The 13,073-nt window shown below is 36.5% G+C and overlaps 1 long non-coding RNA gene across 1 annotated transcript; it reads left to right on the plus strand.

Annotated features, from left to right (window-relative positions):
* The first annotated feature begins 10,199 nt into the window (after nt 1-10,199).
* Nucleotides 10,200-11,599, plus strand: LOC110874205. The gene is made up of 6 exons (XR_004866619.1): nt 10,200-10,424; nt 10,830-10,901; nt 10,983-11,054; nt 11,156-11,208; nt 11,284-11,355; nt 11,446-11,599. It is a non-coding gene; the product is annotated as an uncharacterized LOC110874205 (long non-coding RNA).
* Nucleotides 11,600-13,073: the final 1,474 nt, after the last annotated feature.

Consider the following 13,073-nt stretch of genomic DNA (forward strand, 5'->3'; position numbering starts at 1 on the left):
AAGTTGCTTATACAGATTATCAAGATGCAAGGATAATGATGAGTTGGCTTTGCTGGCTAAAATCAGCAACAGAAGCAAGGGTCTTGCATGGTATACAACCCTCTAGTGTATTGCTGATGTAGTGCGTGTTACGATAACGAAGAGCAAAACACGTTGATTCTACGAATACTTGTGTTGATCTTCCCCAACCCCCAAAATTCAACCCAAAGGGCAAGTGAAATTTGAGTAAATTCGAAAATCAAGTCTGACCATCCAAATTACAAGAGAAAGACATAAATAAGGACATAAATTCGAAATGCGCCACAAAAAGGCCATGGGCCAAACACAAGCCTAAAAACAAAATGGCCAAAACACTTCAAAAAACATAAAAAGATAAATAACTAATAGAAATAAGCATTTTTTGGCCCTGACTATTCGAAATGGAGCTCGTTCTCACGATCGTTACTCCTGATCGCACGCCCAAAACGGACCCCGTAGCCCAAGTTAGAGCCATTTTAGTGAAGCCCCCTTTTGTCACACAATCTTGTGCCTCCAAATACAAGATTGCCCGCACCTCCACACTTGGACCCGCATCAATTGCAAAGCCAAAGTTGATGAAGATGTTGTGTGGTTAAGCTACTGGCCAATCGGAAACATATTAGATGCTGGTGATGCAGTCACTCTGTGGGTATATACGCCGATGAAGCGGAGATAGTAAGCCAATGTGGTGCCAGCCTGGTGTATGTGGATGATATTGAAGAAGATGAAGAAGAGAACTTTGGGAGTAACACTATGAAAGAGGAAGAAGAGATTGGAGGAGATCTGTCTGAATTCGAGGTGACCACGGGAGGCTACCATCTTTTCCGCAGTGATTTATTTGGTTAGGAAACCTCTTATTGGTTAAAATGGTTGTTCGGTGATAACATTCACTACACAGGTATGTTCCTCATTAGATGTGTATGGATTTTTAGATGATATTAAACCAAAAATAGTGACAAAGACACTAATGGCACAAATTCTCTTATCAGAATCACATGGATGGAGGAAAAGTCATCAGTCAAAGTTATCTTGGATGGTGAGAGATTTTGCAAACACCTTCCTCAGAGTATGTATATATACCTTAATCTTTCTCTATGATACAAACAAAATTTATATGTTAAATCCCCTAACAAACAGTTTTCATTTACAAAAACGTGACTAAAACATGAAGATAAGTAAAAGTACATTTACACATTACTTGGCTACTTGCATTGAGATTTTCTGTTGATTTTTTTTAATATTAAATTAAATTTCTTAAGAAGTTTGGTAATATAAGCTTTAAATATACGATTTATTATAACTTTTGGTTCCATGTCACTTGATTATGCAAAACAAAAAGAAAAAAATAGCATTGACCATAAACATAAGTATTGAGTATTTTGTAGGTTACACACATTTCTATATTGGTTTTGTTTGTTTTTATGCATCAATGAAAAATATCAGTTAGCTATAATTCTACTAAACCATGGCAGTTGGTTGTTTGATTATATTTTTTTATGTGTACATTTCAGAAAATTGAGTTGGGAGTTAGCTTTAACAATCAAAGTGAAATCTACACCATAGAGAAGGCGGTATCTAGTCTTGTCGGCGTTGAATCTGTGTCCTCTCAAAAAGATACAGGAAGACTATTCGTCGTCGGATGCGTTGACCCTATTGAAGTTGTAAGCTGTGTGAGGAAACTTATTGGCAACACGGCGGTGAAGGTTTTATCTGTTAAATACAAAATTGAGTAAAAGTAAGTTACAAAGTCTAGTTTATAATATAACATGAATAAAGTTGGATATATTGAAACGGGTTATATGGATGTTTGTTCGTTCCTGATTCTGAAGAAAAGTTGTACATTTTGCATCACATGTATTAGGGAATGTGTTCAGAAACTTATATGTTTTGCTTTATGTTATGAGTGTTGACTTTCATCTTGACTCAAAGTAGTTAAGAATTGATTGCTACTGTAAGATTGTTAAGTTGCTTTTGACTTTTGAGATTATAAAGACATTTTACTTGTAAATAAGTGTTGATGCACTTTGTGGATGCGACCCGGTTCGGTGTGACTCGGTTCTGTTCAGTTTAAGCCCGATGTTACGACGTCGTGCGCCCCAGAACATGCGAAGCACGAAGCGCCACGAGCTAACATCACCATGACATCATCATGATGATGTCATGATGATGTCACACATGTTAATATTAGAATCCTTTGCATGTATTCAACGAAGACTCATGTTTTTGGTATTTGATTGTTCACCACGAACCATTAAAGGGTTCGTGGCCTTTAAAGGGTTCACCAAAAGACTAAGGGTACGTGGAATGATAAGTCTTTGTGGAACATGATGGTTCGTAGTGTAATCGACTGTTCGTTGGCACTTATCAACGAAGACTATAGTCTTCGTTGGAACTATTCACAGTTCGTGGCCAGTAGTCACTCTTCGTAGTGTACTGGGTGTTGGGGCCTGTATTGTAACAACTCTCATTAAAATCCATAATTAGAATGATAATTAGTTAATAAGGAAACCCTAATTGAGACACCCAAGTAATTCCGCACTAACCCTAAAATTTTCAGAACAATCGGAATTAGGATCAGGGCCCATAAAACTCAAGGGGGGGTTAAACCCTAATTGATAATTATCCACAAAATGCATTGTCTAAACTGAGAATTTTCGAAGTGATTGATTCATCAAGCCTATACTACTGACTAGGCTACTCTATAAATTAGACCGCACCCTTACGGACCGTAAGGGTTACGGATTACGGTCCGTAAGAGAGGCTATTTTTCGTGTATAAATAGAGGACCTTGGGACTTAAACAGGGGAGTTAAAACGACGACCAAAGTCTCTGTATACGTCGAATTAGAATTATAACACTACAATAAACACACACTGCTCTCGAATTTCTGCCGCAAAATAGGGTAATCACTCGATCGCTATTACGATTCATTTTCCGAGATCAATATATCCAATGGATGTTTAAGTGCCGCCCACATAGGGTTATACTTTGTCGTTCGTCGTTAAATCGATGAATGTTTAAGTATTGCACTTTGTCGTTCGTTGTGAGAATTTGATCTCGTGAGTTATCGTAACTGCTGTATTGATCACTAACCCGGTTTTGTGTGCATTATTATTTAAATTAGGTTAACAAGGCTAAATCGTATTCTGCCCGTGTTAAATCTGCAATATGAGTCATTCTCTTTTTATCAAATGTTTTACAATACTCCAAATTATTTTCAGAATTATAAATTACAGTGATTAAGTTTATGTAATCACCAAACTACAGCCAGTATGTGAGGTATTGTGCACATTACTACTGTTGTTATCACATTAGGTGGGCGAACCTAAAATTAAGTGATATACGTCATTCATTGGGGCAGCCAATGGTGATATGACCACAGTCACAGATCCGGTTGAGTGACAAATATTGTGGGTAGTTGGTAGATATCAGAAACATATGTAAAAACTCTTAATACTGTAAATTATAACAAACGAGTCATTTTATTAAACTGAATTATTCACTCAGTATTTCCCCGCTGACAAAACCTTTTTCAAAAATGTTTCAGGTGATCTATTGTAATTCAGGAAAAGTGCTGGGGAGCATTGCAAGCTTAAAATAGTGGCTAATTATAAAATAAAGAAATATGTTTTGTAAAAATAAAAGATTTCTCAGTAAAATCTTGTTATTGTAAATTATCGGGGTTTTATCCCGAGTTGTGAAATAAAATAATCGGGAAAAGTTTTTAGCTTTAAAACGATCCTGACGGTAAAATTCCGCTGCTAAAATCACATAAATAAATATCACAGGATTTCTGTCCCGCGGCTCCTGAAACGGGTCAAACCGGGTCCGGGGCCGTGACAGAAATAAGGTGGTATCAGAGCAGAGCCACTGAGTTAAGCTAATTAAGTATTTAGAGATACTTAATTTTTTTCCTGATTACTATAATGTGATTATGTGTTTTATTAAACTGACTATTTGTTAGTTACAGTATGGGTAAGCAAAAGCTGTCAGATATCTATCTTAAATTAGATAGGTTAGTCTACGAAGAGGGAAGTTCATCCCAAAACAAATCTTCAAAACTCCCTACAATTCCTGAAGAAGTAATATTTGTGCGAAAAGCACAATATGAGAAACCTCTTTCTCCTAGGAAAAGGAGTATGATTATTAAGAAAAGTAAAGAGCAAATCCGAGAAAAGAAGATTAAAAAGGAAACCCAGGAATTAATCAACAAATCACCTTGGGAAGACAAGCTAGATGAGAAATGGGCAAATTTGTATATGCTAGCCACTGTAGCAGAACATGCAAATCATTAAATACCCTAAGTCTAATAATAGCACTTCCCAGTAAATAAATAAATAAATCCAAGTGTGTTCTTTCCTGTTATTTTGTACAAATAGTGTGCAATAAAACTTCGATGTTTATTTGTTAAACTTTGTTCCAAAGTTTTAACTTAGCATTTTGTGCATTTTGCATATATGCTACACAGCATGAGTGAGATATCTGAAGCCTTTCAGAACCTCAATCTTTACCCGGTGAATGTAGAAGTTTCCCAAGAATTTACTGGATACTTTGCTGATGTGGACCAACCTGTAGAATTCAATGCTCCACCTTTGACAAAGCCAAAACGAAAGAAAAGAAAGAATTATGTCTGGGGAAGTCGTATACGTAGGAAAAAGCCAGCTACGAAACTTCCTAAAATAAACAACCCTTTAGAAAAAGGAAAAGAAACTATAATCAAGGAGAGTTCTAAACAGCAAGAAAGGGAAACTGAAGTTAAGGAAGATTCTAGGCAAATGGAAATACAGTTTGAGGAATATTCTAAGGACATAGAAATGGAAGTAGGACAAGGTTCTAGACCAACGCAGATAGAAATTGGAGAGAGTTCCAACCAAAACCAAAACCAGGGAATAACTTTTCAGGAGGAAATAGATTTTCTATTGGCAAGCTGTGAAACTATTCAGCCTGTCAATATGAATGTTTTTACCTATCCTGCTGAAAATCCACTCCCTATGAATTTTAACCAGCAATCCCAGAACCAATAGTCCACTCCCAACCTGTAGGAATGGACGAATGGTGGACGAATGATTGGCAATTTCAAAATATTGTCAACGACCCTTATTCCTTTCTTCCACAATTCGATCCAGAACCTCTTCCTAATCCACCAATGAGTAACAAAAATATGGCTGAACTTCGCCATTACGGTGAAGAGTTGATGGATGCAGGAAATAGAATCAGGGAGATAGGGGGACAAATTGCCTGGAAGTATGATGAAAGGGAACTTCGTTTTTAGGACGACAAGTGACGAGAGATAGGAGGATGGTAAAACTATAGTTGTGTAATAGTAATAGTAAAATCAGTCTGTAACATAACTGCGAATAAAACTTTGTAAAATATTGGTGTGTATTGATGCATAATATAACCGATATAAAATGAAATCGAGAAATCGATAGTTTTGACTATACGTGCATTGTAAATTGCCTAATTGTTTGTGTATAATTGCTATTTATCAAATACTAATAAAAACTGTATATATATATTATCAGATGGCAAATATTGGTAATGAACCAGTAAATGAGGTTAATCAGTCGGAGCAACATCCAGGGGATCAATATATGACTAGACAAGATATCGAAAATATTGTTGCTCAAGGGATAGCCAATGCTATTCCAGCATTCGTTGCTGCTGTAAAAAGTCCAATCGAACCGCAACATATCGTTCCTAGTAAACGTACTTCTGAAGATAACTTCGGTAATAGTATAAACGGGGGCAATAATCATGTTAATCATGATAATGAATCCCAGCACACGCCGCTCCCTAAGAAACTGAAAGCTGCAACACCTGGTTGCACTTTCAAAGAATTCCTTGCTTGTAAACCCACTGAATTTGCAGGCAATGAAGGGGCAACTGCATCACTGCGTTGGTTAGAGAAAACTGAAGCAGTAATTGCAATAAGTATGTGTGCCAAAGATGATCAGGTCATGGGTCATGTATGCATCAAATCTGTTTAAAGAAGGAGCACTTGAATGGTGTAACACTGTGTTACAAGCTAAAGGAAGAAATAGGGCTTATGCTATGACTTGGGAAGAATTTAAGAATCTTGTAGAAAGAAAATTTTGTCCTGAGTATGAAAAGGAACAAATGGCAAATAAGTTCCTAAGTCATCGGATGATAGGTGTAGATTGTCGTGGTTATACTTCGACATTCTTTGAATATGCTAGAGTGGTACCAACACTGGCTTCGCCAGAACCGGTACTCATTTCTCGCTATATTTGGGGATTAATTAGCGAAATTCGCAATATCGTTAAGGCTGCAAGGCCTCGCACTATTGACGATGCAGTAGAATTAGCTAACACCCTAACCGATGAACTGATACGCACAAGAGATGAAGACAGGAAGAAGGAACTAGCTCAGAAAATTACCCAAGGATTTAGGGTGGGTAATAGTAGTAATTTAAAGAAAAGAGGAGCAGGGCAATCTTCAACTTTGCCATTCTACAAAATTTGCAAAAAGAAACATTTTGGAAAATGTAACAAACTTTGCAATTTTTGCAAAACGATAGGACATCGTGAAGAAAATTGCAGAAAGAAATCCATAATTTGTTACAATTGTGGAGAAGCCGGACATTTCAAAACAGAATGTCCTAAGTTAGTCAAACCAGTAGACAACAAACCCAAGGCGACCGAAGGAGCTACTAAGAAGAATGCCAGAGCATTTCAATTAACCACTCAAGAAGCAGAGCTCATTCCGGATGTGATAGCCGGTACGTTTTTAGTTCACGACGTTTATGCAAAAGTATTGTTTGACTCTGGTGCAAACCAAAGTTTTATAAATACTTCATTCTGCCAAGCTCTTAAGTTACCCTTAACTACCATTAGGCAGATTTTGACAGTCGAAACCGCATATGGGAATTCAGTAAAAATTAATCAGGTTTTGCAAAAAGTAGAAATAGAACTTTCAAGTCATAAGTTTGTTGCAAACCTATTACCTATGAAATTAGCTGAATTCGATGTTGTGTTAGGAATGGTATTGGTTAATAGCCAACCATGCTCAAATCATTTGTGATAAAAACTCTATAGAAATTCAAGCACCTACTGGAGAAGTAATCATGATTACAGGAGACAAACCTCGAAAGCCACTGAAGTTCATATCAGTAATGAAAGTTGCTAATTATGAACGAAAACAAGGAATAGTATATATGATTTCAGTAATCATTAGTACTAAAGGTAAAGAACTTAAGGAAATTCCTGTAGTGTCAGAATACCCAGATATATTCCCAGAAGATTTACCTGGATTACCACCAGATAGGGAGGTAGAATTTAGGATTCATCTAATTCCAAGGCACCCTATCGATTAGCTCCTACCGAAATGCTAGAATTGAAGAAGCAATTAGATGAATTACTAAGCAAAGGATTTATACAACCTAGTTCATCCCCTTGGGGTGCACCAGTGTTGTTTGTGAAAAAAGAAAGATGGATCGATGAGAATGTGTATCGATTATAGAGAATTGAATAAGGTTACAATTAAGAATCGATACCCATTACCTAGGATTGATGATCTTTTTGATCAATTACAAGGCGCTAAATACTTTTCTAAGATAGACTTGCGCTCCGGATATCATCAATTAAAGGTTCAAGAAGAAAACATACCTAAAACTGCTTTTAGAACTAGGTATGGACATTATGAGTTTACAGTCATGCCCTTCGGGTTAACTAATGCACCTGCAGCATTTATGGACAAGATGAACAGGATCTGTAAACCATATTTGGATAAATTTGTAATTGTTTCGTAGACGATATACTTATCTATACTACTTTATAATACATATTGGAAGGACTTCTTAAAGTCATAAAAATTCTCTTAAAACACCCCTAATGCATGATGTACAAGTCTTTTAAGCACCATAAAACATCACTTTCCACTTATACCCTTCCACTCAAATAAACATGGATTGAGATCTGCACCGTCCATTTTCAATGAAGTACATCACACGGATTGGGATCTGCACCGTCCATTCAATTTTCAACTCCCGCTCATACCCAATTCTCCATACATCCCTGTCTTCTTTTCATTTTTCATTTGCAGGCTTTCAAGCACCCACATTCTTGTCTCTCTCTCTAAAAAAAACCCTAGAGATTTCTCCATGGAGGAACCACATTCGTGCCATCTCTTCCGCTTCAGATCCAGACATGGATTGGATCTTTTTGAGGGTTAGATAACTACTACTTCAACAATAATAAGAGAAGTTAAAAGGTATGGTTTTCGACGATTATGCTTTCCTCAGATCTCAAATTTGACGATTATGCTTTCCTCATATCTCAAATTTTGAAATATAAATCATCCATCCCTCTTTTCTCTTTTGTCCACAAACACACATACAGAACCCTAATCTCTCTATTTCTTCAATCAACCAGATCTCCAGACCAGACCTCACAAGAACAGGTCTATGGTTCAAAAATCAAGGGTTCGATGCCCAAGTTAATTTAAGATCCACGTTGATTTTGAGATTCAGAAACGATTTCAGATCTCCATTGTTTCTTTCTCTAAACTTAACAAACCGGGTAACCCTAGGTGCTTCCATTTCAAAGCAAGAAGTTGATAAAACGCAACATAGGTATGTGTTTAGATTACGCTGTCTTTAATTGTTTGCACTTTTACTTTGTTTAGTTGTTGAGGCTTTTGGATTTTAACTTAATTTGATATTTATTTGTAGGCTATGGTTCTTGTTTGCAGATTATATGGACAGAAGAAGGTGGCCGACCTTGTTGATTACAGTTATTTTTGTTGTTTCATTTTGTAGAGGTAACAATTTATGGTGTTTAATTGATGTTTATCATCAGTAATTCAGGTATCTTTTAAATGTTGGTTGTTTTGATCTTCCTACTGATTATTTTGTTTTTGTTTTGATCTTTCTTTTTACCATATCGGATCTGGGTTGTGATTTCCCAGACTTGGTGGAAGATCTGGATTGAGTCTTTGTTTCTCGAGAGGTGGAGGAAGATCTGGCCAGATCTAGGTCGATTTATTGCAGTCATTGCTGAGTTGTTGGTGAGTTGACTCAGTTCGGTTGAATGATTCAGTTGACTCATGTGTTGTTTTATGTTTACCTGCTGATTAAATGCTGGTTGTTTTACAGGTCTTTGGGTTTATCAACTATCAGACATTGTAATTTCCATGTAATAAGGTATACTAAAGCTTCAGGTATCTTTTAAATGTTGGTTGTTTTGATCTTGCTACTGATTATTTTGTTTTTGTTTCAGTTTATTGGATATTTTGATCTTGCTGTTGAATATTTTTCGTGAAATGTTGGATCACATCTGATTTTTAATGCTTCAGGTATCTTTTAAATTTTTTAATTTTCATGATTATTGATTTAAATTTTTTAATTTTCATTGATTATTGATCTTGCTTCAGGTATCTTTTAAATTTTTTAATTTTCGTGAAATGTTTGGATTGGTCTTGATTTTTGTGGTTACATAATGATGAGCCAAAGGTCAGTTGAATGCGGAGCAATGGAAGGTTTTGAAAGAAGGCCCAAACATGAGGATCATTGGATGGTTGGATTTAAGTTTCAGGAGTCGCACGTTATATAGTGTCTTCACATGAAGATTATCATGATCTTCATTGATTCAATCTCTAAGGGTATACATATGCCTCAGATGTGAAGTATGGCTGCTGAGATTTTAAAGGTTGGTTTCAGAGGCACTTTTTCATACGAAATGTAATTTTAAGACGCTTCGGGGTTATTTTTTTGAATCTTTCTCATTGCCTAATTTTTTGGTATTTTGTTATGCGTAGAGGTAACACAGTTGACCCATTTACCTATGAATTGAGTCGATCCATGCTATATTGCTTCACTAACGGGTCAGTTAAAACACACAAGTTAAAAGTAAACGAGTCAAATGGGTTGAAAGTCAACCAAGCTTACTTTCTAATACACATGATTTATTGATGAAATGTTGCTATTTCTTTTTGTAGGTTCTTAAAATTTAGCTCTACTTTGGAACCTGACCGGGATGCCACCACTGTTAAACTGGCTATGCTTGAATCAACTCAAATCTGAATTGAAGGAATCCAAAGAAATATATGAATTGTTCAACGTTGTATGATGTAATTTCATTCGTCTTATATTATTCATATATTTATTATTTTTCTAATTTAAATTGCTCAACCCGTTTATTACACGCGTAGATAACCTAGCCCTAAAATAGTGTTATGTTGGCACTTGGCAGTGCGTATTATGTTGCTTCAGAAGTGTTGAAGCAGAAATACGGGACAATCGTTGCATCATCCATCTACTTTAAAACACCCTGGTGGCTTCTCACAATTGTGAAATACATCTGTGACTCGAGTAATTTTCCTGAAGAAGGAAGCCCATGGACGTGCCCTGGTGACGATGCTTTGTACAACGCTTCAATCATATCGAGGTATGTATGTTAGTACGTATGTATCTTGCTGATAAAACAAGTGTTTGTAGATCTTGATGTGAGCAAGGATCACGTGAGTTTTTGACATCATCTTTGAGAAAAGAAGGTTTTCAAACATTTGAAGTTGTCTAAGTATGAGGATGATTTTGTGACCATGCTTTGTCTGCATGTTATTTCATTCCTTTTTGTTTTTTTAATAAAAGGATGCATCAAGGGTGCTAATGCAATACAGGAGTTATTTTCCAACATGCTTACTTTATTGACAAAGTTGGAACATGTTTTTATCCTGCTACAAATGTGATTAGTATCTATATATTCCTTGATGGATGGCTGATTACAGAATAATTTTATATGTTTTAAATTATTCTAGGTTCTTTAAGAAGGACATTTTGTTTGTTTTAACAGGGAACTGAACGATAATCAGCTCACTGGTCATATTTCACCTGAACTCGGAAAGCTTACCGACTTGTTTGACCTGTAAACTTTCCAAATCTCACTTATTTCCTTAATCAAGTTCAGCCTTTTCTTCTTTAATTTAATAGACCTTTTCGATTGTAGTAATGTTGCGGGAAATAAACTTGAGGGACACATACATGATAATTTTAGCTCATGCACTAATCTCCATAGCCTGTAAGTTTTTAATTTTTTATAAAATTTATATATGTACGCGTACGTTTTTGACAATCGGTAATAAATCGTTTTGACTTTACAACAACGTGCATGGAAACAAGTTAAAGGGTACGATCCCTGCTCAACTTCAGAGGCTAGATAGCATGACATACTTGTAAGTACCCCGTTCTCGATCGCATTTATGATGCTCAAAATCATGTTTACGAAATTTATGTTTTTATATGGTTAGGAAACTTTCGTCATACAATATTGCGGGTCCTATTCCGATTGAGTTGTCTCAGATTGGTAACTTGGATACATTGTAAGTTGTTTTAAACTGTTGATGACTTTAATGTAATCGAACTATCGGTCTTTTGGTTGTGATAACTGTTTGTTTGTTTTGTTTAAATAGGGACCTTTCAAACAACAAAAATAGCGGCCTGATCCCTTCGTCGCTTGTCATCGCTTGCACTTTCATATTAAGTCATAGTAAATACTGTTACAGTTAGTACTCTGTTGAGCTTTTGATTATATGATATTGAGGGACCAGTAAGAAAATATTATGTAAATCTTCTTAACATATAAACAGGTAAAATGTAATTATAATATATTTTTTGGGTCAATTGAGTGTATTTTCCTTTATCCTCCATGTAGGGGTTGGTATGGGGACTGGGGGAGGGTCTGTTTGGCTATGGTTATAGGTTTGTATGGTTAGGCTTATGTTGTACCCATGGCATGTGGGAGGCAATCTGATCCACACATTTCGTTTATGAGTTTTTGACCCAAATATGCAGTTGCTCGTGGAAAATTCAAGTCGTATGCAAAAACAATATTCTATAGTAGTAATCTATTCTTTCATAAAACTTATTAGGAGGTGCCCACCTAGCGTCGCAATAGTGCTTGGCGTGGGGCGCTGACCTAGGGTGACATGTCTGGCAATGGTTGGGTGGGTGTTGATGATTAATATAAAAAAAATTAGGTGCCACATGGCACCCCAACGCCGTATTGGCCACACCCCTTCCACACCCTACTTTTTTGGATCTGGACCGGTGGAGCCCACTCCTATCACATGTCGAGCAATGCCCCCAACTAAAACCCCTCCACACCTCGTAGTCTTATATAGGAAGAAACTAGAACCTTAGTAGTCTTGCATAGTTGCATATTTGTTTATAAATAAACAGTTAAACTTCCAAAGTGCTAAAGAGTCCAGACGTTATACTATATTATTATTAGTACTGATATTTACAAGTTACCTTTAACATTGTATTTATAAAATGTGCAAAATTTAATTAAAATGAGTGATGATAATGTAAATTGGCAAAAGGCTCAACATTACATAAAGCTTCCATGGCAACGCGAACAAACCGAATTCAACCGAACTGTAAATTGTTGCCACCGCCGCATCGCGCGGGTTTCTGCTAGTTTATTCAAAAAGTCAGGACGAACATTGTCAGCACTTGAATGCACTCTTAACTTTGTTAAGAAAAGAAAAGTTGTACGCCAAATTTTCTGTTGGTGCAGTTGTCTGTCGACTACATCTTCGTTCGAGTCTTAGGGTAGGGCAGATCGTATTGTGTACGGAATACGAGATTGTATAGATATTAGGTTAGGATCGCTTATTAGTCCATTAGGATTAGGACCGACCGTGTTGTCGGTTCGCTCGAATGGTCTTTGTGGATCGCTTTTGTGGACATTGTCTGGACCGCTTATGTGGTAATGTGACACATAAGCGATCCCAAATGTCTATATATAGGAGATCATATGAGCGATCCATGTGTGTGTTTTTCAAGGTGTAATGGCGAAGCCCTGCCCGTTTGTCTCCAAGAACTTGTAATTTGACAGTTAATCAATAAAGGAGACGTTAAGTAGTGAAATCAAGCTTTACGAAGACTAATTCAATGAATTCCGCCTCTGAATTAGTCTAAGCGCTCTTCTGAACGACTCGTCAGGTCGGAAAACGATCCTACAAGTGGTATCAGAGCTCAGGAGGAAGAGTTCTTACCGTTTAGCTCGATTTTCGCTCAAAATTCTGACTTCTAC

Source organism: Helianthus annuus, chromosome 9 (assembly GCF_002127325.2).
Source record: "Helianthus annuus cultivar XRQ/B chromosome 9, HanXRQr2.0-SUNRISE, whole genome shotgun sequence".
NCBI classification, from domain to species: Eukaryota; Viridiplantae; Streptophyta; class Magnoliopsida; order Asterales; family Asteraceae; genus Helianthus; species Helianthus annuus.